Genomic DNA, 25,217 nt, shown 5'->3' with positions numbered 1-25,217 from the left:
GATCCGAGGTTCCTGCGCATGGGTCCTCCTACCATCAAGGTCGGCCCATGCAGGTAGGAGACAGGGTCAGCGTTAGGGACGCAACAGGAGGTGACCTGCTCCCTAATTCTGTGTTCCTGGCGAGTAGCGACTAGACATCTTCTGTCACCGCACGGCTGAGGATTTCCCCCATCCTCAGCCGTGACAGTGGACCATTTTTAGCCCAAGGCAGCTCATCTCATCAGGCCTTTTTTAGTCGAATGTATCGCCCACTGTCAGTCCCTTTGGAATCCATCCCTCATTCATCCTAATAAAGGTGAGGTAATCTAGACTTTTTTGACCTAGGCGACTTCTCTTCTCAGTGACAATACCTCCTGCTGCACTGAAGGTCCTTTCTGACAGGGCACTTGAAGCGGGGCAGGCCAGAAGTTCTATCGCAAATTGGTATAGCTCAGGCCACAGGTCAAGCCTGCACACCCAGTAGTCAAGGGGTTCATCGCTCCTCAGAGTGTCAATATCTGCAGTTAAGGCGAGGTAGTCTGCTACCTGTTGGTCGAGTCGTTCTCTGAGGGTGGACCCCGAAGGGCTGTAGCGATGCGTAGGACTTAAAAAGCTCTGCATGTCCTCCATCAACAACACGTCTGTAAAGCGTTCCTGTCCTTGCCGGCGTGGTCGTGGGAGGAGGAGGATTACTTTTACCTCTTCCCCTGTTAGATTCCCGTTGTGCTGTGACATCACCCTTATACGCTGTGTAAAGCATACTGTCACGGCCATGCCCATGACCGTGACTCCTTTACCGCATGCAGTTGCCTGCGGTTTTGTATGGGTGTTCAACCACGGGTGAGGGCCGCTTGTCTGTGGCCTCACTTGTGGTTGCCGCGGGCAACCAGTGTTGTATTTTGCAGCAGAGCAGCCTGAGCGTCGCTAGGCAGCTTGCTGCCCTGGCATGCGGTCACACCTAGCAACCTTTATGTTAGGTGTGTGTATGTTATGCACGTTGTATGTATTGTGTGCACTTCCCATTTATGTATCTTTCCCTTCTGTGGTACTGGAAGGGTTAACTTCCTTCCCAGTGTGTGTGTGATGTCACTGGGTGTGTTCAACCCTTGGGTGTGGCCATTTGGGCCTATATAGACCCTCTCTCTAGCAGGGCTCAGTAGGTTGCTTCAGTCTTGCTAGCTGAAGCAGCCTCCTGTGTTTTCCATCCGCCTGTGAGAGCCACCACTGTGGTCGTAGTTTAAGTTTATGTTTTCCTGTACTATTTAGTGCTGCCATGTATCTGGGTTCTGGTGTGTGGATGAGTTTGTGCTGACGTCTGTCTGCTATTTGTGGACTTCAGCTTTCCTGCACACGGATCCAGTCAGCAGGGCTGTGGCAGGTGGCTGGAACTAGTGCAGCACCTGCCATATACATAGGCTGTTTATGTTTCCCCTTTTCCAGCAGCTTGGCCGTTGAGACTCCTGCTCCTCCGTGCTTAGGAGGAGTGGGTTGTCTTACTCAGCTCCTAGCTTAGGGCCATCTTGAGGGCTAGCAGGGACTTCTAGGTTCCGGAGCATGAGCCCTCCTACCATCAAGATCGGCTCATGTAGCTAGGAGTCAGGGTCAGGTTAGGGATGCGTTTAGGAGGTGACCTGCTCCCTAATCCTGTCTTCTTGGTCAAGCAGCCATAACATCACCTGGCTCCACACGGCTGAGGATTTCCCCCATCCTCAGCCGTGACACATACTTTTTAATTTATTTTGGAACTTCTGCATCCTTTCCGACTTCCGGTAATTCGGTAACATTTCAGGCACTTTCTGCTTATACCGGGGGTCTAGTAGCGTGGACATCCAGTACAGGTCGTTCTCCTTCAGCCTTTTTATACGAGGGTCTCTCAACAGGCACGACAGCATGAAAGACCCCATTTGCACAAGGTTGGATGCCGAGCTACTCATGTCCCGTTCCTCGTCCTCAGTGATCTCACTGAAGGTATGTTCTTCCCCCCAGCCGCGTACAACACCACGGGTACCAGATAGGTGACAACGAGCACCCTGGGATGCCTGTTGTGGTTGGTCTTCCTCCTCCTCCTCAAAGCTACATTCCTCCTCTGACTCATCTTCCTCACAATCCTCTTCCAGCATTGCCGCAGGTCCAGCAAGCGATGATAAGGCTGTTTCTGGTGGTGATGGTGACCACAACTCTTCCTCTTCCTCTTCACGCTCATCTACGGCCTGATCCAGCACTCTTTGCAGGGCACGCTCCAGGAAGAAAACAAATGGTATGATGTCGCTGATGGTGCCTTCGGTGCGACTGACTAGGTTTGTCATCTCCTCAAAAGGACGCATGAGCCTACAGGCATTGCGCATGAGCGTCCAGTAACGTGGCAAAAAAATTCCCAGCTCCGCAGAGGCTGTTCTAGCTCCCCGGTCATACAAATACTCGTTGACGGCTTTTTCTTGTTGGAGCAGGCGGTCGAACATTAGGAGTGTTGAATTCCAACGTGTCGGGCTGTCGCAAATCAAGCGCCTCACTGGCATGTTGTTTCGCCGCTGGATATCTGAAAAAAGTGCGCCATGGCCGTGTAGGAACGCCTGAAATGGCCACACACCTTCCTGGCCTGCTTCAGGACATCCTGTAAGCCTGGGTACTTATGCACAAAGCGTTGTACGATCAGATTACACACATGTGCCATGCACGGCACATGTGTCAACTTGCCCAAATTCAATGCCGCCAACAAATTGCTTCCGTTGTCACACACCACTTTGCCGATCTCCAGTTGGTGCGGAGTCAGCCACTGATCCACCTGTGCGTTCAGGGCGGACAGGAGTGCTGGTCCGGTGTGACTTTCTGCTTTCAGGTAAGTCAACCCCAAGACGGCGTGACACTGCCGTATCCGGGATGTGGAATAGCCCCTGGGGAGCTGGGGGGGTGCTGTTGATGTGGAGCAAGACGCAGCAGCAGAAGAGGACTCAGCCGAGGAGGTTATGGAAGAGGATGGAGTAGGAGGAGTAGAGGAGGCGGCAGCAGGCCTGCCTGCAAGTCGTGGCGGTGTCACCAACTCCTCTGCAGAGCCACGCATTCCATGCTTGGCAGCCGTCAGCAGGTTTACCCAATGCGCAGTGTAGGTGATATACCTGCCCTGACCGTGCTTTGAAGACCAGGTATCAGTGGTCAGATGGACCCTTGCCCCAACACTGTGTGCCAGACATGCCATTACTTCCTTTTGCACAATCGAGTACACGTTGGGGATTGCCTTTTGTGCAAAGAAATTTCGGCCGGGTACCTTCCACTGCGGTGTCCCAATAGGTACAAATTTTTGGAACGCCTCAGACTCCACCAGCTTGTATGGTAAAAGCTGGCCGGCTAAGAGTTCAGACAAGCCAGCTGTCAGACGCCGGGCAAGGGGATGACTTTGTGACATTGGCTTCTTACGCTCAAACATGTCCTTGACAGACACCTGACTGTGGGCAGATGAGCAGAAACTGCTCAAGGCGAGAGACGGAGTGGCGGATGGTTGAGAGGGGGCAAGGAGGACAGCAGTGGTTGACGTGGCTGAAGATGCTGGACCAGGAGGAGGATGGCGGCTTTGAGTTTGTGTGCTGCTTGTACTCATGTGTTGATCCCATAGGCGTTTGTGATGTGCGATCATGTGCCTTCGCAAAGCAGTTGTACCTAGGTGGGTGTTGGACTGCTGAGCTCTGCAATGACTGCATTCTGGTGGTGGCAACAGCATGCGTTGATTGGCGTGCTGTCTGGCTGACCCCGGGTGCCGATACATGCTGTCTGACTGTGCCACTAGCTCCTTGCAATGACCTCCCCCTGCTTCCAACTCATCTCCTCCTCCTCTCTGTCTCCCCATCTGAAATTTCCCCCTGTTCTTCTTCTCTTCTAGCGGGCACCCACGTGACATCCACGACACATCGTCATCATCAACCACTTCACTTGTATCTGACAACTCAGCAAAGGAAGCAGCAGCGGGTACAACATCATCATCATCACACCGTACGTCCATGTGTGTAATGCTGCCTGACTGAGACATATCCCTGTTATCTACATCCTCTGGCAATAATGGTTGCGCATCACTCATTTCTTCCAACTGATGTGTAAATAACTCCTCTGACAGATCAAGTGAAGCAGCTGTGGTGCTAGTGTTGGTGGTGGCAGCAGGCGGGCGAATGGTAACTTGAGAGGTGCCCGAAGCTAAGCTGGAGGAGGATGGTGCGTCAAGGTTCCGAGCGGAAGCTGTAGAAGATTGGGTGTCCTGTGTTAGCCAGTCAACTATGTCCTCAGAACTTTTCGAGTTCAGGGTACGTGGCCTCTGAACACTGGGCATTATTCTACACTGGGCACTATTCTAGTGCCAAAGGGAATCATAGCACCATGACCACGCTGGCCCCTGCGGGGTGGCCTGCCTCTGCTTGTCATTTTTTTTAGATTAGTTAAATTGTACTGTGCGTGCAAGCTACTGTGACACCAGATATGAGTGGCACTGTGCACTGGCAGAAGTTGGCAGAGTAGACGCTGTAGGCCTGGCACACACGCTTGCAGACAACTAACTGCTATTCAATCTATTACAGTCAAAATTGTATATATATTTTTTAAATGTACACTACTGTTACACCAGATATGAGTTGCACTGGTGACACTGTGCCCTGGCAGGCCCTGAAACGCACACGCGTGCAGGCAACTGACTGCTATTATATTACAGTCAAAAAAGTTCATTTTTTTTTTAAATGCAAGGTATTGTGACACCAGATATGAGTGGTGGCACTGGGCAAGTGGGCACAGTATACGCTGTGAGCCTGACACACACGCTGGCAGGCAGGCAACTGCAATTAGATTACACAGGGGGAAAAAAAAAGCAGACTGATGTTCTAGCCCTAAAAAGGGCTTTTTGGGGTGCTGTCCTTACAGCAGAGATCAGATGAGTCTTTCAGGACTGCAGTGGACACTGAATACACTAGCCTAGCTATCGATTTCCCTATTAAATCAGCAGCAGCTACACTGTCCCTCCTCTCACTAAGAATGCAGCTTCCGAATGAATCTAAAATGGATGCTGTCCAGGAGGTGGGAGGGTCTGGGAGGGAGGGTCTGCTGCTGATTGGCTGGAATGTGTCTGCTGACTGTGAGGTACAGGGTCAAAGTTTACTCAATGATGACTAATAGGGGGTGGACCGAACATCGCATACGTTCGCCCGCCGCGGGGAACGCGAACAAGCTATGTTCGCCGGGAACTATTCGCCGGCGAACTATTCGGGACATCTCTACTGCCAAGCACTTCATTCACACACACAATCGCAATGTGAGCTCTTTCCGTGCTTTTGCAATAGAAAAGGTCAAAACTCCCCCTAGAGGTGGAGATCACAGAAGAGCACCTTTACTAAGGGAAGCGTATTGGATTTTTAAACTTAACACTAGAGTGTCCTCAGGTCTAAATCAGAGGAGAGAGCTGATGTACTTATACCAGTGACCTGTACGTTCTTGTGTCGCTGTGGGAGTACATCCAGCTCTTTTTTCCTATTTGTAAACCAGATCACGGTTTTTAAATTATTTATGGCCATAATTCATGTTGGTCCCAGTTCACATTGTGCGGTTCTTTAGGCAGCTTTCAATTGAGCCTTTTTTCTCTGGCCAAATTTATATATAATTTTTTTTGGGCAATATACTGAATTTGAGGTTTCGAACAAGTTTAGCAGGCTGCATTTGTGGGAGGGGCATAGGGTTCTTAGCCGGCGCGCGCCCTCCCTCTGGTGTCGGCATCGCGCAGTGCATCTCGTTTTACGGCGACGTCATCCGAGTGCGACTTCCGGTTCCGGCTAGATCGACGAAGCAGAGGCCGCGGCGGTGCGCTTCTCCCGTGCGGCGGTCCTTCCTTGTAAGTTACTCCGTGCTGCTTCGCCGCCGCACCACATCTCCGGCCGCCCACCTCCGGCTACGCTTCCCCCACCAGCGCGTCTCCTGCTGCGCTTGTCCGCGTACTCTGGCCGCGCCATCTAACTCCGTTTCGGCCGCGGCCATCGCGCCCGGTCTTGGGAAGCACGCATTCCTGGCGTGGCCAGCGGGGGAGCGATGCAGCAGGAGACGGGACGTTTGGTGCGCTTCGCTCAGGCAGCGCTGGGGCAAGATTTTCGCTGGTGCACACCGAAACTGGCCTGCATCACGTTCCCCGCGTCCAGTCTCCTCCGCAGCACGCCATTTCTCCCAGCGTCGCATCGCGGGGGGTGCCGCACGTCTCCCCCTCCCCCCCCGGGCTGATTGCTTCTCCTTGTTCAGCCTTGGGGGGAGCGGCAGACGGGGACGCGGGGACGCTACTCCACGACTTCCCCGATGCGTTCCACGGTGGAACGCAGTGGCATGTCCAAGTCCGCCCACCTCCCGGAGCTCCACTACTTCCCCGATGCGGTCCACGGTGGAACGCATCGGCGTGTACAATTCCGCCCACCTCCCGGAGCTCCACTACCTCTCCGATGCGTTCCACGGTGGAATGCATCGGCATGTACAATTCCGCTCAAAACTCCCGGAGCCCCACTACTTATCCGGTGCGTTCCACGGTGGAACGCATCGGCGTTCACAAATCGCCTTAATCATGAGGAAGCCTCCCTTATCACCAACCTTCCCTGCGCTCCACCGGGGGGCACACGGGGGGAACCCCATATATTATACCCTGAGCTCCAATATGGAAGGCATACCACGCCCACTCCTGGTTCCTCGCTTGCATTTTATTCCTCACATGTATTCAATGTGGTGTTACATGGAAAGGCCAGAAAAAGCTTGGGCAGGCACATGGCCAGGCGTTCCGGGAGCAGCCGCGTGTGCCGGTTGCGCCCCTGTTGAAAAAAAATAAAAAAAATAAAAAAAATGTCCGCTCAGATATGTTCTGTTTTCATTCACCTGTTTTCTATTTACCTGGCCGCCATGTTTTTCCTTCCAGGGACGTCCAGGTGGTCGTTTTTTCCTGTCTTGCTTTAATATGGTTCTCTCAGTGTCCTGTCGCCTGATACGTTCAGGTTCCCTTTCGGGGTCTATCGCCCGATACGTCCAGGCTCATTGCCTGTCCAATCACCTGATACATCCAGGTCCGGTTGCCTGATACGTCCGGGGTTTTGCTTTCATTATGTCCTCCCACCTGATCCTTTCCAGTCTCTTTGTCCGATGTGTCCAGGATTGGCTCCACGTCCTCCTGCCTGATGCGTTCAGGACGTTCTTTGTGCCTTCGGCCTGATACGTTCAGGTTCCTATCTTCGTGTCTGTTTGCCTGATACGTCCAGGTTCCGTTTTCATGTCTGTCTGCCTGATACGTTCAGGTTTCCGTTTTCGTTACTGTCTGCCTGATACGTTCAGGTTTCCGTCTTCGTGTCTGTCTGCCGATACGTTCGGGTTTTCTGCTTCTGGTTTCTGCCTGATACGTTCGGGTCCTCGTCATGTCCTCTTGCTGGTCAAGCCTTCATCATGTCCTCCCTTCTGTTACGTTTGGTTCATGTCCCGTCTGGTCAGTCCTGTTTGTGATTTTTCATCTTTTTCAGAATCATTCTTGGGGTCGCCATTTCACTCCACGTCACTTTCCTCTCTTACTGTCCTGTCGCATCTTTCTCCTTCCCCATAGGTGTACCTATCACGGTCAGTTCAGGCTTCTTTATCTGTCACGCTTGGGGCCTGTTGCTCGCCATTGCCATCACGCACGGGTCATGTCTCCTTCACTGCCTGCCACACTGGTCTATTCCACGCTGGCAGCCAGTTGGGGCCTCGTTTCCAGACGCGTCTCGGCTCTCGGTCTTGTTCAGGGCCCGGCGTTTTTGTTCACTCGTTCACGCCAGGTCATGTTTCCTCACTACCTGATACGCTCAGGCCGCTCGGTTTTCGTGTTCTCTTTCAGGTTGTCCTTCCATCGCCTGATATCGTTCAGAATTTCTTGCGTTTACGGCCTGCCACCTTCAGGGTTCGTTTTCTTCCTGTTCCATCATCACATTCGCAGGGTGTGAAGTTCACTCTCTTCACAGACATTCCTGAGTTTTTGTTCGATTCCTCCAGGTTGTCCTAACAATTTTCCATCCTAAACTTTCCAAGGCTCCAGGGTCCGGTCTTCTTCGTACAACATGTCCCACGTCTCGGACATTGAGGACTCATTGTCCATCCCGGAGTCAGCGGTCTCTGAGGCAGCCAGCCGCACGTCCTACAGACATTGGACCATCCCCAGGATGATCGCTGAACTGAAGAAGAAAGGGATCCGCCACTCGGCATCTGCGCGAAAGGCAGAACTATATCATCTGCTCTTCCCTGAATCTCCCAGGACTCCCGAACCACCCGGAGCCTCCGAAGATCTGGTCTCCATGTCGACCATTCAGCTCTCCATGACCCAACTCCATGCGACCATCAACAACCTGGCGTCTTCAATGTCACACATCGACTCCAGGCTCCAGGCCGTCGAGAGCAAGATTGCTACGCCGCCTCCTCCTCCGCCAGAGCCCGAAGCTGTGCCGTCTACTTCCCAGGCCAACGTCCCAGGTACAAGTCTGGCCTCTCCCGACATCGCCCCCGCGTTCTTCGTATCAGAGAGCATCAGGCGGGATATCCTGGCGGGAAAGGACATCAATTTGGCCGCCATCCTAATCTCTACTCATGATACGGTCGAAAACCGGACAATCGCCTGCGGTGATGTGTCGGTGGTGCTGAGGTCTAAAGACGTCCGCCTCAACAAGAAGCTGTCCATCCCCGAATTCATGCTGACCTTCAGCCTGTACCGGGACATAGTGTGCTCCATTCATCCCCTCCGCAGGGTAGAATTGGACACATACATGTACAAGGTCACCGAGCTGGGTTACAGATATGGCGGTACCGCCTTTTACGAGTACCACTGGTCCTTCTCTGCCAAAGCTGCAGCGGCTTTCCTCCAGCACCAGCATGTTACCAACTGGGCAAGTCTCTCTCGGCTAATTCTGCCCGGAACTATTTAACGGGGTGGAACACCTTCAGGGGGTTTGCCCTCCTGCACCCCAGGGGGGATAGGGACAGAGTCTCCTTCGTCCTGGCCTTCCTGGCATACTGCCACAAGGAGCTCCGGTTGTCCCATAACACCATCAGACTATATTTAGCAGGCATCCAGCACCACCACATGATCAGTCATCCCAGTCATACCTCTTTCTTTTCCTCCCAGGCGGTCAAGGCGGTCTTGAGAGGCATTCAGAAGCTCTCTTCTCCTTCCGTTCCCACCAGACAACCAGTCACAGGGGATTTATTCCAAAAAATTTCTGCCGCCCTAGATGGTAATCCCTTTGGCCCTTTCAGAAGTTTGATCCTCAAAGCCGCTCTCTACCTCAGCTTCTATGGGTTTCTCAGGCCAGGGGAATTCTGCTGCACCTCAGCCCGGAATCCAGGGCCAGCTATCAGTCAGCTCCTTCGTAGTTTAGACCACTTCACCTTCTCTCTACCGTCCTCCAAAACCTCCCAAGTCGGTCCACCGGTACAGATCGAATATTTTAATTTGTTCAATCCTTGGTGCCCCGTGTCCGTGTTCAATCAGCTGCTCTCCACTCTCCATGACAGAACGCCCGATAGCCCCCTACTGCCATTTCCCGTACTGTCACTGACATCCGCGCAGTTCATCAGGCACATTCGTTCCATAGTTTCGGGTCTGGGGTTCCACGCAGCTTCCATTTCCGGACACTCTTTCCGAATCGGGGCCGCATCGGCAGCCTCCAAACATGGCGTCCCCGCTCACGTCATACGGAAGATGGGACGATGGCAATCTTCCTGTTTTTCCCGCTACATCCCTCATCCACGGGTCGAAATTGCCAAAGCTTTTTCCAGTTTGGTTTTATAATCTCCAAATAATAAACTACCTAAAATTCATGTTTTGCCCCCTTTTTTGGCTACCCGCGTCACGTGGCTAAAGGCACACCACTAGCCAAGTTAGGTCCTATCGTGTCCAGTTCCACACCCTCTGTTTCAACACTCCCCCCGGAGCCTTGACCACAAGTTTAGCAGGCTGGATTTCCAGCCTGCATTTGTGGGAGGGGCATAGGGTATTTAGCCGGCGCGCGCCCTCCCTCTGGTGTCGGCATCGCGCAGTGCCCCACCCGACCCTCCCTCTTTTCCAGCCTCACTGCAGCTAGACTCCCTGGGTTAGCCCCCTTTTTTGGCTACCCGCGTCACGTGGCTAAAGGCACACCACTAGCCAAGTTAGGTCCTATCGTGTCCAGTTCCACACCCTCTGTTTCAACACTCCCCCTGGAGCCTTGACCACAAATGAAATATGAGGACATGGAACTGGTTCACACAACACTGTATGTGAGTTTCACGCTACACTTATGTTATTTTAATCCATCATGTTTTAAACAGCAGGGGAATTCCTGCTGGGGGGTTAATTGTGGCTCTGTGTGTCCACCTCCCATTTACGGGGGGGGGGGGGGGGGGGGGGGCTAGAGGCCGTAAATTCTCACGCCCGACAGGAATTATTGTTAATGTGACGGACTGAACAGTCACTGGGGCTGCTGGAGAAGCCTGAGGGCCAGCCTCCTTCCTACAGACTATGGACCGAGAACTATGGAGACCCCCTCAGACCTTTTGGGGTTACAAGGAACTATGAACCCTGATTTATGTGTGTAATTTATATGCCACATATTTCCTATTGCCCATTAAAAAGGCATGGTGTGGATTCAGCAATACAAAAAGGGTTAACTCTGCACTGAGACTCCCACTGATTGTGTTAGTGATGGGATTAAGATAGTGTCACGGCTGTATGTGAGCAACAAGAGCATGCACAGAAAATAGAGCTACTGACCGGACCCAAACTAGGGAGGATAAAGGGTGACCCCTGTCAGACCCTCAAAAGCTCTCCCTATGCTGCTAAGCCCATGCCCGGATCCAAATGGTGGAAGGAGGCATGCCTGCGTACCTAAGACTGATGACCACTGTAACCCCTACAATAGTGGAAGGGGCACGGCCACCGGTGCCCTGCTCAGTATATGGAGGGAACCGTGGTCGCCTCGGATCCAGTCAGAAAACACACAGATACACAGCAATGTCTGCACACTTAGCTGAAGGGCTGCAGCCGCAGTGAAGACGGATCCAAAGACAGGCTGGCAATATCCGGAGTACTTGCTGCAGCAGAACACAGGTCCAGTGAAAGGATAGCATACAAGGGAAGATACTCAAGCAAGAGCTACAACCCAAATGAGAAATATAATCCACACCTACAATAGGAGGAGGGGGAATATAAAGGCAGGGGAATCAAACGGAGGAGGAACAGCTGGGAAGAAGGAAACAGAAAACTCCTCCCAGCTCTAGTAGTGACATCATCACAGGGGTGGAGAAACAGAGCTGTGAGAACGTCCCAAAGCTCTGGTAGTGACAGTACCCCCCCCCTCTACGGGTGGACTCCGGACACCCAGGACCCACCTCCTCAGGATAAGCCCTATGAAATGCCCTGATGAGGCGAGTGGCTTTAATGTCCGACACCGGAACCACATCCTCTCCTCAGGACCATAACCCTTCCAATGAACGAGGTACTGGAGAGAACTGCGGACAATGCGAGAGTCCACAATTCTGGAAACCTCAAACTCCAGATTGCCATCAACCAAAATCGGAGGAGGAGGCAACCGTGGGCTGGACATATGGTTTTAAGAGAGATCTGTGAAATACATTATGTATCTTCCAAACCCGTGGAAGATCAAGACGGAAGGCAACAGGATTGATGACTGACAAGATTTTATAAGGCCCAATAAACTTGGGACCCAATTTCCAGGAGGGAACCTTCAGTTTAATATTTCTTGTAGACAACCACACCAGATCACCCACACTCAGGTCCGGACCAGGCACACGTCTCTTATCAGCCACACGCTTATACTTCTCACTCATCTTTTGTCACAGGGTTCCGAAGGTGCACTCGGTCCCCCATTGCCCGTAGAACTGTTGCTTAGCTTTTGGAATGAGGTTCTGTGTTTGACCTCATTCCCAGGGCGGCTTTACTAGCTGGGTGGCTCCTTGCTCCTAAGTCTGCCTTGAGCGCCGAGCTGATCACTCGGTGCTCGACTGGTTGGTCTGTCGGTCATGTGACGCTGGCCACGTCACATGACCCTCACTCCCCACTATAAATACAGGCAGCCTGCTGGCTACAGGTTGCCTGTTAATTTCTAGGTTCCTGGCTATTTGTTGGACTGCTGAATACTTACCTGATCCTGTTCCTTGACCATCCTTTTGCCTGATCCTCCTGTACTGCGCATCCGTCCTGGTATTGTGACCTCGGCTCCCACCTGACTACTCTCTTAGGACTCCTCTTGTACTTCTCTGCTCTCCTGGTATTTATGACCCCGGCTTCTCCTGACAATTCTCTGCTTGCTCCATTTGTACTTTGCAGCTTTCCTGGTATTGACTCGGTCCGTTCACGTCCTGTTTGTCTGTCTGTCATCCCTGCACTTACTCCAAGTTAGGGATTGCCGTCCAGTTGTCCCCTGTCATTAGGACTCGCGAGGCAAGTAGGCAGGGCCAGGGGTAAGGGTGGAGCGCAGTGGTCACTTCCCTCCCCCCTGTGTGTGTGTGTACGCGACCGTTACAGATTAACAGGCCCAATAACCACTGTATTATGAATCCTCTGGTGACCCTGACTGACTATGTCTTTAATCTGACGCAGATGGTGCAGGAGTTAGGGGAAAAACTCAGCTCTTTTGAGTTAGGGCAAGGCTCTTCCACTCCTCAGGCCTCCAGTCCGCATTTTGAGCCCCAGATTAAGCTCCCAGAAACCTTTTCTGGAGACCGGAAGAAGTTTCTCTCTTTTAAGGAGAGTTGCAAACTTTACTTCCGTTTGCGCCCCGTGTCCTCTGGCCCCGAGAGTCAACGCGTGGGCATTATCATTTCCCGATTACAGGGTGATCCCCAGGACTGGGCGTTCTCTTTACCTGCTGGCGCCAGTTGTTTATATTCTGTGGAGGGGTTCTTTCAGGCCCTAGGTACCCTCTATGATGAACCAGACAGGGCTCTAGTAGCCGAGACGGCTCTAAAGGCACTGGTTCAGGGCAATTTACCAGCGGAGGATTATTGCACCCAATTCAGAAGGTGGTGTGTCCCCTCAGGATGGAACGAACCAGCCCTGAAGAGTCAGTTCAGGTCAGGTCTGTCTGATAAATTAAAGGATCTTCTGGTCAGTTATCAACTTCCAGAGACCTTAGAGGAGATGATGACCCTTGTTGTCCGACTTGACCGACGGGTTAGAGAGAGACGACAGGAACAACAGTTCTCTTCCCAGATGGTGGTCCAGCCAGAGGCCTATCCCAGAGACAATGCTGAGGTCTCCACCGAGGAACCCATGCAGGTTGGCATGACCCTAGGGAATCTTCGCCGCAGACGTGGAGAATGCTTTTACTGTGGAGATCCTGACTATTGGATCAACCAGTGTCCTAAGAAGGTCCTCTCTGTCAAGTCTCCTAAGGCAAGGCAACCTAAAGACCAGGTACACCCTGAATTTTCTAAATGTAAGCTTTCGGTACCCATTACGATTTCTCTGGGAGTAGATAAATGGCCGGGTAAGGCCTTTATTGATTCTGGCTCAGCGGCTAGCTTTATTGACTCTGAGTATGCTGTTAGATTGGGTATTCCTATGTTTGCCTTACCAACTCCTATCCATGTCATGGCTATTGATGCTACTCCTCTTATTGGTGGTACGGTGAGCTTATGTACCTCGGAGATTTCTCTGACCGTGGGTGTGTGCCACTCAGAGAGATGTTCGCTTCTAGTCCTGGAGAACCTACCTGCTGAGGTGGTACTAGGGTTGCCTTGGCTCTGACTACATAACCCCACTATAGATTGGTCCAATGGGGAGTTGGTGAGATGGGGGCCTAAGTGTGACTCGTGCCTGTCCATGGTACAGGCTGGGGTCTCAGTAAAGTCTGATACTTTACCCTCTGTTGTTAGAGAATATTCTGATGTATTCTCATCACCAACCCCGGAGGTTCTACCCCCCCATAGACCTTATGATTGTACCATAGAGCTAGTAGAGGGGGCTAAGTTTCCTAAAGGACGAATTTATAATCTTTCTATGCCCGAACGCAAGGCCATGGAAGATTATATTAAGGAGAGCCTTGGTAAAGGGCATATTAGACCTTCTGTCTCTCCTATGGGGGCGGGGTTTTTCTTCGTTAAGAAAAAAGATGGTGGTCTTAGGCCATGTATCGATTACCGGAGATTAAATAAAATCACTGTCCAGAATAGATACTCCCTCCCATTGATTCCGGATTTATTTAACCAGGTCCTGGGGGCAACCTGGTTTTCCAAAATTGACCTGAAAGGGGCATACAATCTAATCCGAATCAAGGAGGGAGACGAATGGAAGACGGCGTTCAATACTCCGGTAGGACACTTTGAATATCAGGTGATGCCTTTTGGACTCAGCAATGCCCCAGCTGTGTTCCAAAACTTCATGAATGACATTCTTAGGGAGTTCTTAGGTAAATTTGTTATTGTCTATCTTGACGACATTTTGATATTCTCTCCTGACTTCGAATCCCATGTGTCTCATGTTAGACAAGTATTAGAGGTGTTGAGGGAGAATCAGCTATCCGCTAAACAAGAGAAATGTGTCTTTGGTGTGCAGGAGATTCTGTTTCTAGGGCATGTTCTGACTCCTCACGCCTTCAAGATGGATCCTGGTAAGGTACTAGCAATTAAGGAATGGGTAAGACCTTCATCCTTAAAGGCCTTACAACGGTTCTTAGGTTTCGCCAATTACTATCGTAAATTTATTATGAATTTTTCCGTAATTGCTAAACCGTTGACCGACCTTACTAAGAAAGGGGCGGATTTGGAGAATTGGTCTACTGAGGCCATTTCTTCATTTGAAAAATTAAAAAAGGCATTCAGTAGCGCTCCCATTCTGATGCAGCCTGATCAGGAGAAACCTTTTATTGTGAAGGTGGATGCGTCCGAGGACGGCGCAGGAGCAGTCCTTTCACAAGGTCCTGCCAGCCTCACTAATCTGAGACCATGTGCCTTCTTCTCCAGGAAATTCTCTCCCACGGAGAGAAACTACGACATAGGGAATAGGGAGCTGCTGGCCATTAAATGGGCATTTGAGGAGTGGAGGCATTTTCTGGAGGGGGCAAGGCATTGTGTAACTGTTGTCACTGACCATAAAAACCTTATGTTTCTCGAGTCTGCTAAGAGGTTGAATCCCCGTCAAGCCAGATGGGCTCTGTTTTTTACTCGTTTTGATTTTTCCATCACGTTCAGGCCGGGAAGTAAAAATGTGAAGGCGGACGCATTATCTCGGAGCTTCCAGGCTTTTCAACCTACTGAGGTACCACCTGAATCCATCCTACCAGCAAAAATCTTCTTAGCAGCTCTTACCCAGGATATCTCGGCTCGCATTAGGTCGGAACAACATCTGGCACCGGTATCCACCCCAACAGATAAGTTGTTTGTTCCCGTACAATTTCGTCTCCAGCTGTTGGGTGAGTGTCACGATTCTGCCTTTTGTGGACATCCGGGTGTTGAGGGCTCTAAGGATCTGGTTTCTAGATTTTATTGGTGGCCCACTCTAACTAGGGATGTCAAGTCCTATGTGTCAGCCTGTGAGGTTTGTGCCAGGTCCAAGACACCTAGGACTCGCCCTGCTGGTAACCTACGACCCCTACCCATTCCCAGTAGACCCTGGTCCCATATCTCGATGGACTTTATAACTGACCTACCGCTGGCGGAGGGTAAGACTGTAGTGTGGGTAGTGGTGGATAGGTTTAGCAAGATGGTCCATTTCATTCCCCTGTCTAAACTCCCGAATGCCAAAACCCTGGCGTCTATTTTTGTGAAAGAAATTGTTCGATTGCATGGTATCCCGGAAAATATTGTTTCGGACAGGGGTGTGCAGTTTGTGTCCAAATTCTGGAGGGCCTTCTGTCAAAGATGTAAAATTTCGTTGTCTTTTTCTTCCGCCTACCATCCTGAGAGTAATGGGCAGACTGAACGCCTTAATCAGTCTGTGGAACAATTCCTGAGGTTGTATGTTGCTGATGACCAGCAATTATGGGTCAAATTCCTTCCGTTGGCTGAATTTGCTCTGAATAACCGTGTCAATTCTTCTGCTGGGGTCTCCCCTTTCTTTTGTAACCATGGTTTTCATCCCCGTTTTCATTCTGGGTCGTCCGTCTCCTCCTCTAACCCTGAAGCTAACCTAGAAAAGGCTCAATGTTCTTAAAAACTCAAGGCCGATAGGAGACGTTCAAGGGGGGTAAACTTTCAGGTTGGGGATAAAGTATGGTTGTCCTCCAAGAATCTATCTCTCAAGGTAACTTCTAAAAAATTTGCTCCTCGTTTTATTGGACCATATAAGATCACGGAAGTGATTAACCCGGTATCTTTTAGGTTGGAGCTGCCTGAGTCATTCCACATTCATAATGTGTTCCATAAATCTCTGCTTAAAAAATATTTTGAACCGGTAGTACCATCAAAAGCCTCGCCTCCGCCAGTTCTTGTTAATGATGCTGTCGAGTATGTGGTGTCTAAAATAGTGGATGTCAGGAAGGTGCGTAATTCCTTGCAGTACCTGATTCACTAGAAGGGGTATGGACCTGAAGAGAGATCTTGGGTACCTGCCAGGGAGGTTCATGCTCCTAGACTTGTTCGTAAATTTCATTTAGAACACCCTGAAAAGCCATCGCCTGAAGTCTTGGGTCCGGTGGCCCCTCGTAAAAGGGGGGGGTACTGTCACGGGGTTCCGAAGGTGCACTCGGTCCCCCATTGCCCGCAGAACTGTTGCTTAGCTTTTGGAATGAGGTTCTGTGTTTGACCTCATTCCCAGGGCGGCTTTGCTAGCTGGGTGGCTCCTTGCTCCTAAGTCTGCCTTGAGCGCCGAGCTGATCACTCGGTGCTCGACTGGTTGGTCTGTCGGTCATGTGACGCTGGCCACGTCACATGACCCTCACTCCCCACTATAAATACAGGTAGCCTGCTGGCTACAGGTTGCCTGTTAATTTCTAGGTTCCTGGCTATTTGTTGGACTGCTGAATACTTACCTGATCCTGTTCCTTGACCATCCTTTTGCCTGATCCTCCTGTACTGCGCATCCGTCCTGGTATTGTGACCTCGGCTCCCACCTGACTACTCTCTTAGGACTCCTCTTGTACTTCTATGCTCTCCTGGTATTTATGACCCCGGCTTCTCCTGACAATTCTCTGCTTGCTCCATTTGTACTTTGCAGCTTTCCTGGTATTGACTCGGTCCGTTCATGTCCTGTTGTTTGTCTGTCTGTCATCCCTGCACTTACTCCAAGTTAGGGATTGCCGTCCAGATGTCCCCTGTCATTAGGACTCGCGAGGCAAGTAGGCAGGGCCAGGGGTAAGGGTGGAGCGCAGTGGTCACTTCCCTCCCCCCTGTGTGTGTGTGTACGCGACCGTTACATCTTTCTAAGATTACTCTGAATCTTTTGCCAAATGGTAGACAAAGACTAGGAAAATCTCTCCTCCTCAGGCAAACCAGAAAGAGCCCCTCCCGAGAATGTCCCAAACTGCGGATGGAACCCATATGCACCAAAGAATGGCGACTTATCAGAAGATTCCTGACGGCGGTTGTTCAGAGCAAACTCAGCAAGAGGGAGAAATGAACACCAATCCTCCTGGTTCTCTGCCACGAAACAGCGCAAATATGTCTCCAGATTCTGATTGAGGAGCTCAGTCTGACCATTCGACTGCGGGTGAAAAGCAGAAGAGAAGGACAGCCGAACCCCCAGGCGAGAACAGAAAGCCTTCCAGAACCTGGACACAAACTGCGTGCCTCTATCGGAAACAATATCAGAGGGAATGCCATGCAATTTAACAATATGGTCGACAAAAGCTTGCGCCAACGTTTTAGCATTGGGTAAACCAGGGAAAGGTACGAAATGAGCCATCTTGCTAAAACGGTCCACCACCACCAGGATCACCGACTTCCCTGAGGAACGAGGAAGATCCGTGATAAAGTCCATGGACAGGTGTGTCCAAGGACGGGAAGGTATGGGTAACGGGAGAAGGGAACCTGAAGGCCGTGAACGAGGGACCTTAGCGCGAGCGCACGTCTCACAAGCAGCCACAAAACCCTCCACCGACTTACGAAGAGCCGGCCACCAAAATCTCCGAGCAATGAGATCTACCGTGGCTCTACTCCCGGGGTGACCAGCAAGAACAGTATCATGATGCTCCTTGAAGAGTTTGTGACGTAGCTCAGGAGGCACAAACAACTTCCCAGAAGGACAACGGGCAGGTGCCTCAGTCTGGGCAGCCTGGACCTCAGCCTCCAAATCCGAATATAGAGCAGAAACAACTACCCCCTCCGCCAAAATGGGACCTGGGTCCTCGGAGTTTCCTCCTCCCGGAAAACAGCGAGAGAGAGCATCAGCCTTCACATTTTTGATCCCAGGGCGGAATGTGACGACAAAATTGAATCTGGAGAAGAACAGAGACCATCTGGCCTGTCTCGGATTCATACGCCTGGCCGACTCCAAGTATGCCAGATTCTTATGGTCGGTAAAAACGGTGATAGGGTGCCTGGCCCCCTCCAACCAATGGCGCCATTCCTCGAAAGCCAACTTGATGGCCAACAACTCCCTATCTCCCACATCATAGTTTTTCTCTGCCGGGGAGAGTTTTTAGAGAAAAAGGCACAGGGTCGCCATTTGGCAGGAGAAGGGCCCTGGGACAAAACCGCACCCACACCCACCTCGGAAGCATCCACCTCAACAATAAAAGGTAAGGAAACATCGGGATGCACCAAGACGGGAGCAGATGCAAAACTCTCTTTAATCTTAGAAAAAGCTGCAAGCGCCTCCTCCGACCAAGAGGAAAAATCCGCCCCCTTTTTTGTCATGTCAGTGAGGGGTTTGACCACAGAGGAATAATTCAAAATGAACTTTCTGTAATAGTTCGCAAAACCCAAAAAGCGCATCAATGCCTTCTGATTCTCAGGAAGCTCCCACTCAAGTACAGCACGGACCTTCTCCGGATCCATGCGAAAACCAGAAGCAGAGAGGAGAAAACCCAGAAATTGAATCTCCGATACCATAAAAACACATTTCTCCAGCTTGGCGTACAATTTATTTTCCCGCAGAATCTGCAGAACCTGAAAAAGATGATCCTGATGGGTCTGAACATCAGGGGAAAAAATCTAAATATCATCAAGATACACCAATACAAATTTCCCCATTAAATGGTAGAAAATACTGTTAACAAAATGCTGAAAGACGGCCGGAGCATTCATCAGTCCGAAAGGCATAACGAGATTCTTGAAATGCCCGTTAGGGGTATTAAAGGCCGTTTTCCATTCATCCCCCTCTCTGACCCTGACCAGGTTGTACGCGCCTCTCAAATCCAATTTGGAAAAACCTTGGCCCCAACAATTTGGTTGAAGAGGTCCGGGATCAGAGGAAGGGAATAGGGATCGCGAATCGTGATACAGTTCAGCTCCCTAAAATCTAGGCAAGGTCTCAGAGAGCCATCTTTTTTTTAACAAAAAAAAAAACAGCGGCAACAGGTGATTTTGAGGGACGAATATGCCCCTTATCGAGACTCTCGGAGATATAGGTTTGCATTGCGATTCTTTCCGGTTGTGAGAGATTGTAGAGGCGAGCTTTTGGCAGCTTGGCGCCGGGAATGAGGTTAATGGGACAGTCAAACTCCCGGTGAGGAGGTAGCTCCTGAACACCGCTCTCGGAAAACACATCCGAGAAATCAGAGAGAAATGATGGCACAGTTTTAGTAGACACCTCTGCAAAAGTCGCTGTGAGACAATTCTCTCTACAAAAGTCACTCCACTCATTTATTTGCCTTCCTTGCCAATCAATAGTGGGGTTATGTCTAGTGAGCCAGGGTAACCCCAAAACTAGAGGAGAAGGCAATCCATTAAGGACAAAACAAGATATATCCTCCACATGAGTGTCACCTACAGCTAACCGGATATTGTGAACAATGCCCTTCAGAGATCTCTGTGAGAGTGGAGCAGAGTCAATAGCAAAAACAGGTATATCCTTTTCTAATGTGCAAACCTGAAAACCATGCATGGCTACAAATTGAGTGTCAATAAGATTGACGGCCGCTCCACTATCAACAAAAATCTCACAAGAAATGACTTTGCTCTCTAGCGCCACCCTGGCAGACAGGAGAAAACGGGAACTGCAGGTCAGAGGAAAAGCATCAATTCCTACATCAACTTTGCCCAAAGTAGCAGATGAAGCAGAGTTTGATGATTTACCTTTTGAGGTTTTTCTCTTATTATCGCTCTTAGTACAGTTCAAGAATCTCCTAGACGGACAAACATTTGCCAAATGACCTATGCCCCCACAACAAAAACACACCATACTCTGAGGACTAAATCCTCTTTTATCAGGGGCAAGTCGACCTAGCTGCATGGGCTCCTCCTCAGAGGGGAGCGAGACAGGATGAGGCCCCTGCACACTGAATGAGTCCGCACCACTGCCCCTAGACTGACAATGGCTGGACAGAGAGGTCTCGTTTCTTTCTCTTAGACGCCTGTCAAGGCGTACCGCCAATGACATGGCAGACTCTAAGGACGTTGGTCTCTCATGGAAAGCAAACGCATCTTTCAATCTCTCTGGGAGACCATGACAGAACTGACTCCGGAGTGCAGCATCATTCCAACCTGAATCAGCTGCCCATCTCCGAAATTCAGAACAATAAAGCTCCGCAGACAGTTTGCTCTGGCATAAAAAACGTAAGTTAGATTCGGCCAGAGCAACACGATCCGGGTCATCATATATCTGCCCCAGGGCCACAAAAAATCCTTCCACGGATCGAAGGGAGGGATCCCCTGATGGCAGCGAAAAAGCCCAAGTCTGAGCATTACCCCTGAGCAGGGAGATGACAATCCTCACCCTCTGCTCCTGATTACCAGAGGGATGTGGACACAAGAAAAAATGGAGTTTGCATGCCTCTCTGAAGCGAACAAAACTCTCACTGCCCCCGGAGAACGTTTCCGGAAGTGAGACCTTTGGCTCGCAACAGACTCCATGGGCCGGAGCAGAGCCCAATGCTTGAAGCTGAGTCATAGATTGATGGAGATCCGCTACCTCCAAAGAAAGACCCTGCATGCGGTCAACCAGGCCAGAAAGCGGATCCATGTCAAAAAAGACGGTTTAGGTGGATTATAATGTCACGGCTGTATGTGAGCAACAAGAGCATGCACAGAAAATAGAGCTACTGACCGGACCCAAACTAGGGAGGATAAAGGGTGACCCCTGTCAGACCCTCAAAAGCTCTCCCTATGCTTCTAAGCCCATGCCCGGATCCAAATGGTGGAAGGAGGCATGCCCGCGTACCTAAGACTGATGACCACTGTAACCCCTACAATAGTGGAAGGGGCACGGCCACCGGTGCCCTGCTCAGTATATGGAGGGAACCGTGGTCGCCTCGGATCCAGTCAGAAAACACACAGATACACAGCAATGTCTGCACACTTAGCTGAAGGGCTGCAGCCGCAGTGAAGACGGATCCAAAGACAGGCTGGCAATATCCGGAGTACTTGCTGCAGCAGAACACAGGTCCAGTGAAAGGATAGCATACAAGGGAAGATACTCAAGCAAGAGCTACAACCCAAATGAGAAATATAATCCACACCTACAATAGGAGGAGGGGGAATATAAAGGCAGGGGAATCAAACGGAGGAGGAACAGCTGGGAGGAAGGAAACAGAAAACTCCTCCCAGCTCTAGTAGTGACATCATCACAGGGGTGGAGAAACAGAGCTGTGAGAACGTCCCAAAGCTCTGGTAGTGACAGATAGTTGATTATAATAGCAGCCGACTCCTATGATACACTCAGGAGATAATCCCATCACATGTGTCTCCTCTTCCCATTCATTCATTATGGAGGGAGTGAAGATATCTGTTTGCATGATCATTGTTGATTGCGTCAAAGACAATGCCAGTGTGTTTGTTTATTGCGTCACAGACAATGCCATTGTGTTTGTTGAATAGGGTTAGTTTTGTGTTTAAACTGTACAGGATTGGCTGCTATGTCATGTCCTCAGTATGTCATGTGTATATAAGTCAATGCTGTGTGTTCAATAAAGAGTTCCTGTTTTACCCTTCATCATGTTGAGGCTGGTGTTTGGGTAACTGATCGACACTGGGTATTGCTATACGCTGAAGATTTACTATACTCCCCTGGCTATACTATTAGCTCTTGTAAGAGCTGTTCCTGTTCCTGGTTCCTGTGGTGGTTTTGGTGTAGAGCGGAGTGCTTGGAGTCCTTGGGAAGCACTAGGAGCATCCATCAACGGAGGTACCCGGTCAGGGTGCTAGGAGATCCGTTACAGTTACGACTAAGGACATTGCTGTCCGAAACGCGTAAACTATCGCTTGTTGTATGAATTTTTCTGCACACAATTATTTGTTACTTGAATAAAGAGGAAGTTCTTACAGAAAAGCACAGTGCCGGAACCTTTTTCTTCTCTCATTTTTTTTTTAAGTCATAAAATCGAGCAAAAGTGAACGATAAGGATAAGTGAACCTTAACTGCAAAGTTTGGGTTCGTATAGAACTTCGCAAGTTCGGTTACCCGGACCCGAACCCAGACTTTTTCACTGAAGTCCGGGTTTGGGTTCAGTGTTTTTTTTTTTTTTTAATTACTATATTATTTTCCGTTATAACATGGTTATATCAGAAAATAATGGCATTCTTAAGAGGGAATGCAAAAGGGAATCCTTTAGAGGCATTCCGTTTTGCATTCCGTCATAATAGAAGTCTATGGGCAGCATAACAGATCCATCCTGGTTTCAGTTATGCAGGACAGGACTCCTGTCCTGCATAACCGGTATCATTTACAGCACAGACGATTACACACTGGGTGCGGAATTGTTATGCCACTCATGTCATATTAATTACTTTGGCCAGAAATACATGTGGATTCTAATTTTTTTCACTTATGCAAGTGTTCTCCTACTGGTCAAATTGAAGTGGGAGGAAAAACTTCGAACATTGTTTTTTTAATTTCCCCATTTCTGAACTCCACAATCCTGCAGTGAATGAATATATTGAACACAAGTGTCTTCAGTTTTACTATAATTTTGCCCATTTTCCTCAAGCTCCATATCTATAAAATAATCCAATATTTCCTTGGCAAGGTGATATTTTACCCACAAGCCCATCTTGCAACCATGTGATCTGAACTGAAGACAAAATGGAGGTTGCGTACAGGAGGGAACGCAGTCTTTGGTGGTAAAGAAATTGGAATAAAGGGTCTTTACACATCTTTTTAACACATCTGTTTACACCTGTAAGGGTGTAACACCATCCCTTTTTTCCAAAACACATCCCACAAGGTCAATTATATTTTAGTATAAATGCTTCTGTTTGCCTGACAAACAAGCTTTTACGAGATGGCACACATAAATGTTTACACGATACTCTACACATCTAAAGGGTTGCAGTTCGAACATAAACCACTGGTTTGTCACTTGGTCAAATCAATTATCTACTCATGTAAAGGGACCTTAAGTAGTATTATAGTCCTCATTGGGAGACCCCTTTGAAGCTTCTTCCAGTTCCATCTCAGTTCCTGACCTCTGTATTACCTTAAGCTGCCTTGTTCCTTATTTCTGTTGGATTCCTGTCTTGTTATTTTTGGTTCCTTTCTTTTACTTCTGGTTCTCACTCCTGGCTTGGACTCTCTTCTGCTCCTGGTTCTGACCCCAACTCCATTGGAAAACACTTAAATCCAGTCCTCCTAGTTCTGGCCTGTTGCAGGATAACTGCTTTCCTAGTGGCAACCCTTAGCTCTGTAATGGTCTACTCTACAGTCCTGTATTCACTGCTTCGTCTGACTGCCAACTAAAGACTATCCTGGTGTTCATAAAGCAAAGTCCATACTTTTGCAGGGGTTAAGGGTGACAACTAGTGTTGAGCGAACTGATCTTCGGATGCGTCCAGTTCCGGCACTGGTAAAGAGAGACGCGACTAGCGGAGCTCCGCTACCTCTCCCACCGATATTACCCACTCCAGACCGCCTAAGGGCTCAATATTTCCATCGTTTGGGTCCCCCCCGCAAGGCTTACCGAATTGTAAGGAGAGATACATTTTGAGGAGCGGGAAGAAAGCGAGCGACGGAGAAGACCAGCGAATCAGACAGTCGAATAGTGTGCCCAAGATGGCGGAGGAGCAAGGCATCCACGAGCTGACTGATGCGCCTCTTGACCTTCAGCTAACTCCCTCCCCGGAGGACATGTTTGCATCTACTCCACTTCCAGCCACGGATATAGAACGCCTTGCGATTTTGGTGGCGAATCACCTGGCTCCAGACCTAAAAGCCTCCTTATCGGCAACAATACAAACAGCGTTATCAGAATTAGAGGAAGCCTTCACACAGCAAAGCTATGACTTAGATGAGTTGGAGAAGCGTACAGCTTGTATGGAAGAAGACCTTGGAGACACAAATAACAAAATGGCAATGCTGCAGCGGACGGTAGAAGACCTAAAGGATAAAGTTGATGATTTAGAAAATCGCTCCCGCTGCAGCAATTTGCGCCTGGTAGGCCTACCAGAGGGAATTCCATGCTCGGAGCTAAGGCGCATCTGTGAAGAGGACATTCCAAAAGCATTAGGCCTAACAGCAACCCCGAGGAAAGTGGAGCAAGTGCCCCGACTAGGCCCAAATCTGAATGCGGCAGAAGGCCCCAAGGATAATATGGAGAGATCTCTGAGACTGAGGCAGGTCATTATGAAATATTTAGATTTCACGGACAAGGAGGATATCATCCAAACCTACCAGGCTCGCAAAGAACCTTTGAAATATCAAGGTCATAAAATTATGCGATTTAATGATTACTCCGCAGAGGTTACCAAAAGAAGGAACACCTTAAGCGCAATCTGTACCTCTTTGTATCGAAGCAACATACGCTTCCAATTGCTATATCCAGCATTGCTATGGGACAGGTGCGCGGATGGGTCCTACAAGAATTTCGACTCTGCCTCAGGTACAGAGGCCTTCTTCGCCCAGGGCCCATGTTAACTACCCCGAGAGGATGGGGGTGAGTCGTTCAGGAGTGAGCCGTTCAGGAGGAAACCATCTGAATCATTTTCGGGTCAAGCAAGACGAGTAATGGACGTCTCAACCACGTTTACTAAGGACCACAGGAGACCTAGACGTTAGGGTACTTTTTGTCAAGTGACATTGATATACCTCTAATGGTCATGGAGCTATGAAGGATCAGTCACATTGGACAGCTTTCTTCCCCAGCGAGATGGAGTGGGAGGGAATGGAGTGTCGCAAGATGCCAGAAAAAAGAGAAGTCCACGAC

Source organism: Bufo bufo, chromosome 5 (genome assembly GCF_905171765.1).
Source record: "Bufo bufo chromosome 5, aBufBuf1.1, whole genome shotgun sequence".
Taxonomy (NCBI): Eukaryota; Metazoa; Chordata; class Amphibia; order Anura; family Bufonidae; genus Bufo; species Bufo bufo.
The sequence above is the reverse complement of the archived record's forward strand: the minus strand, read 5'-3'. Positions refer to the sequence as shown.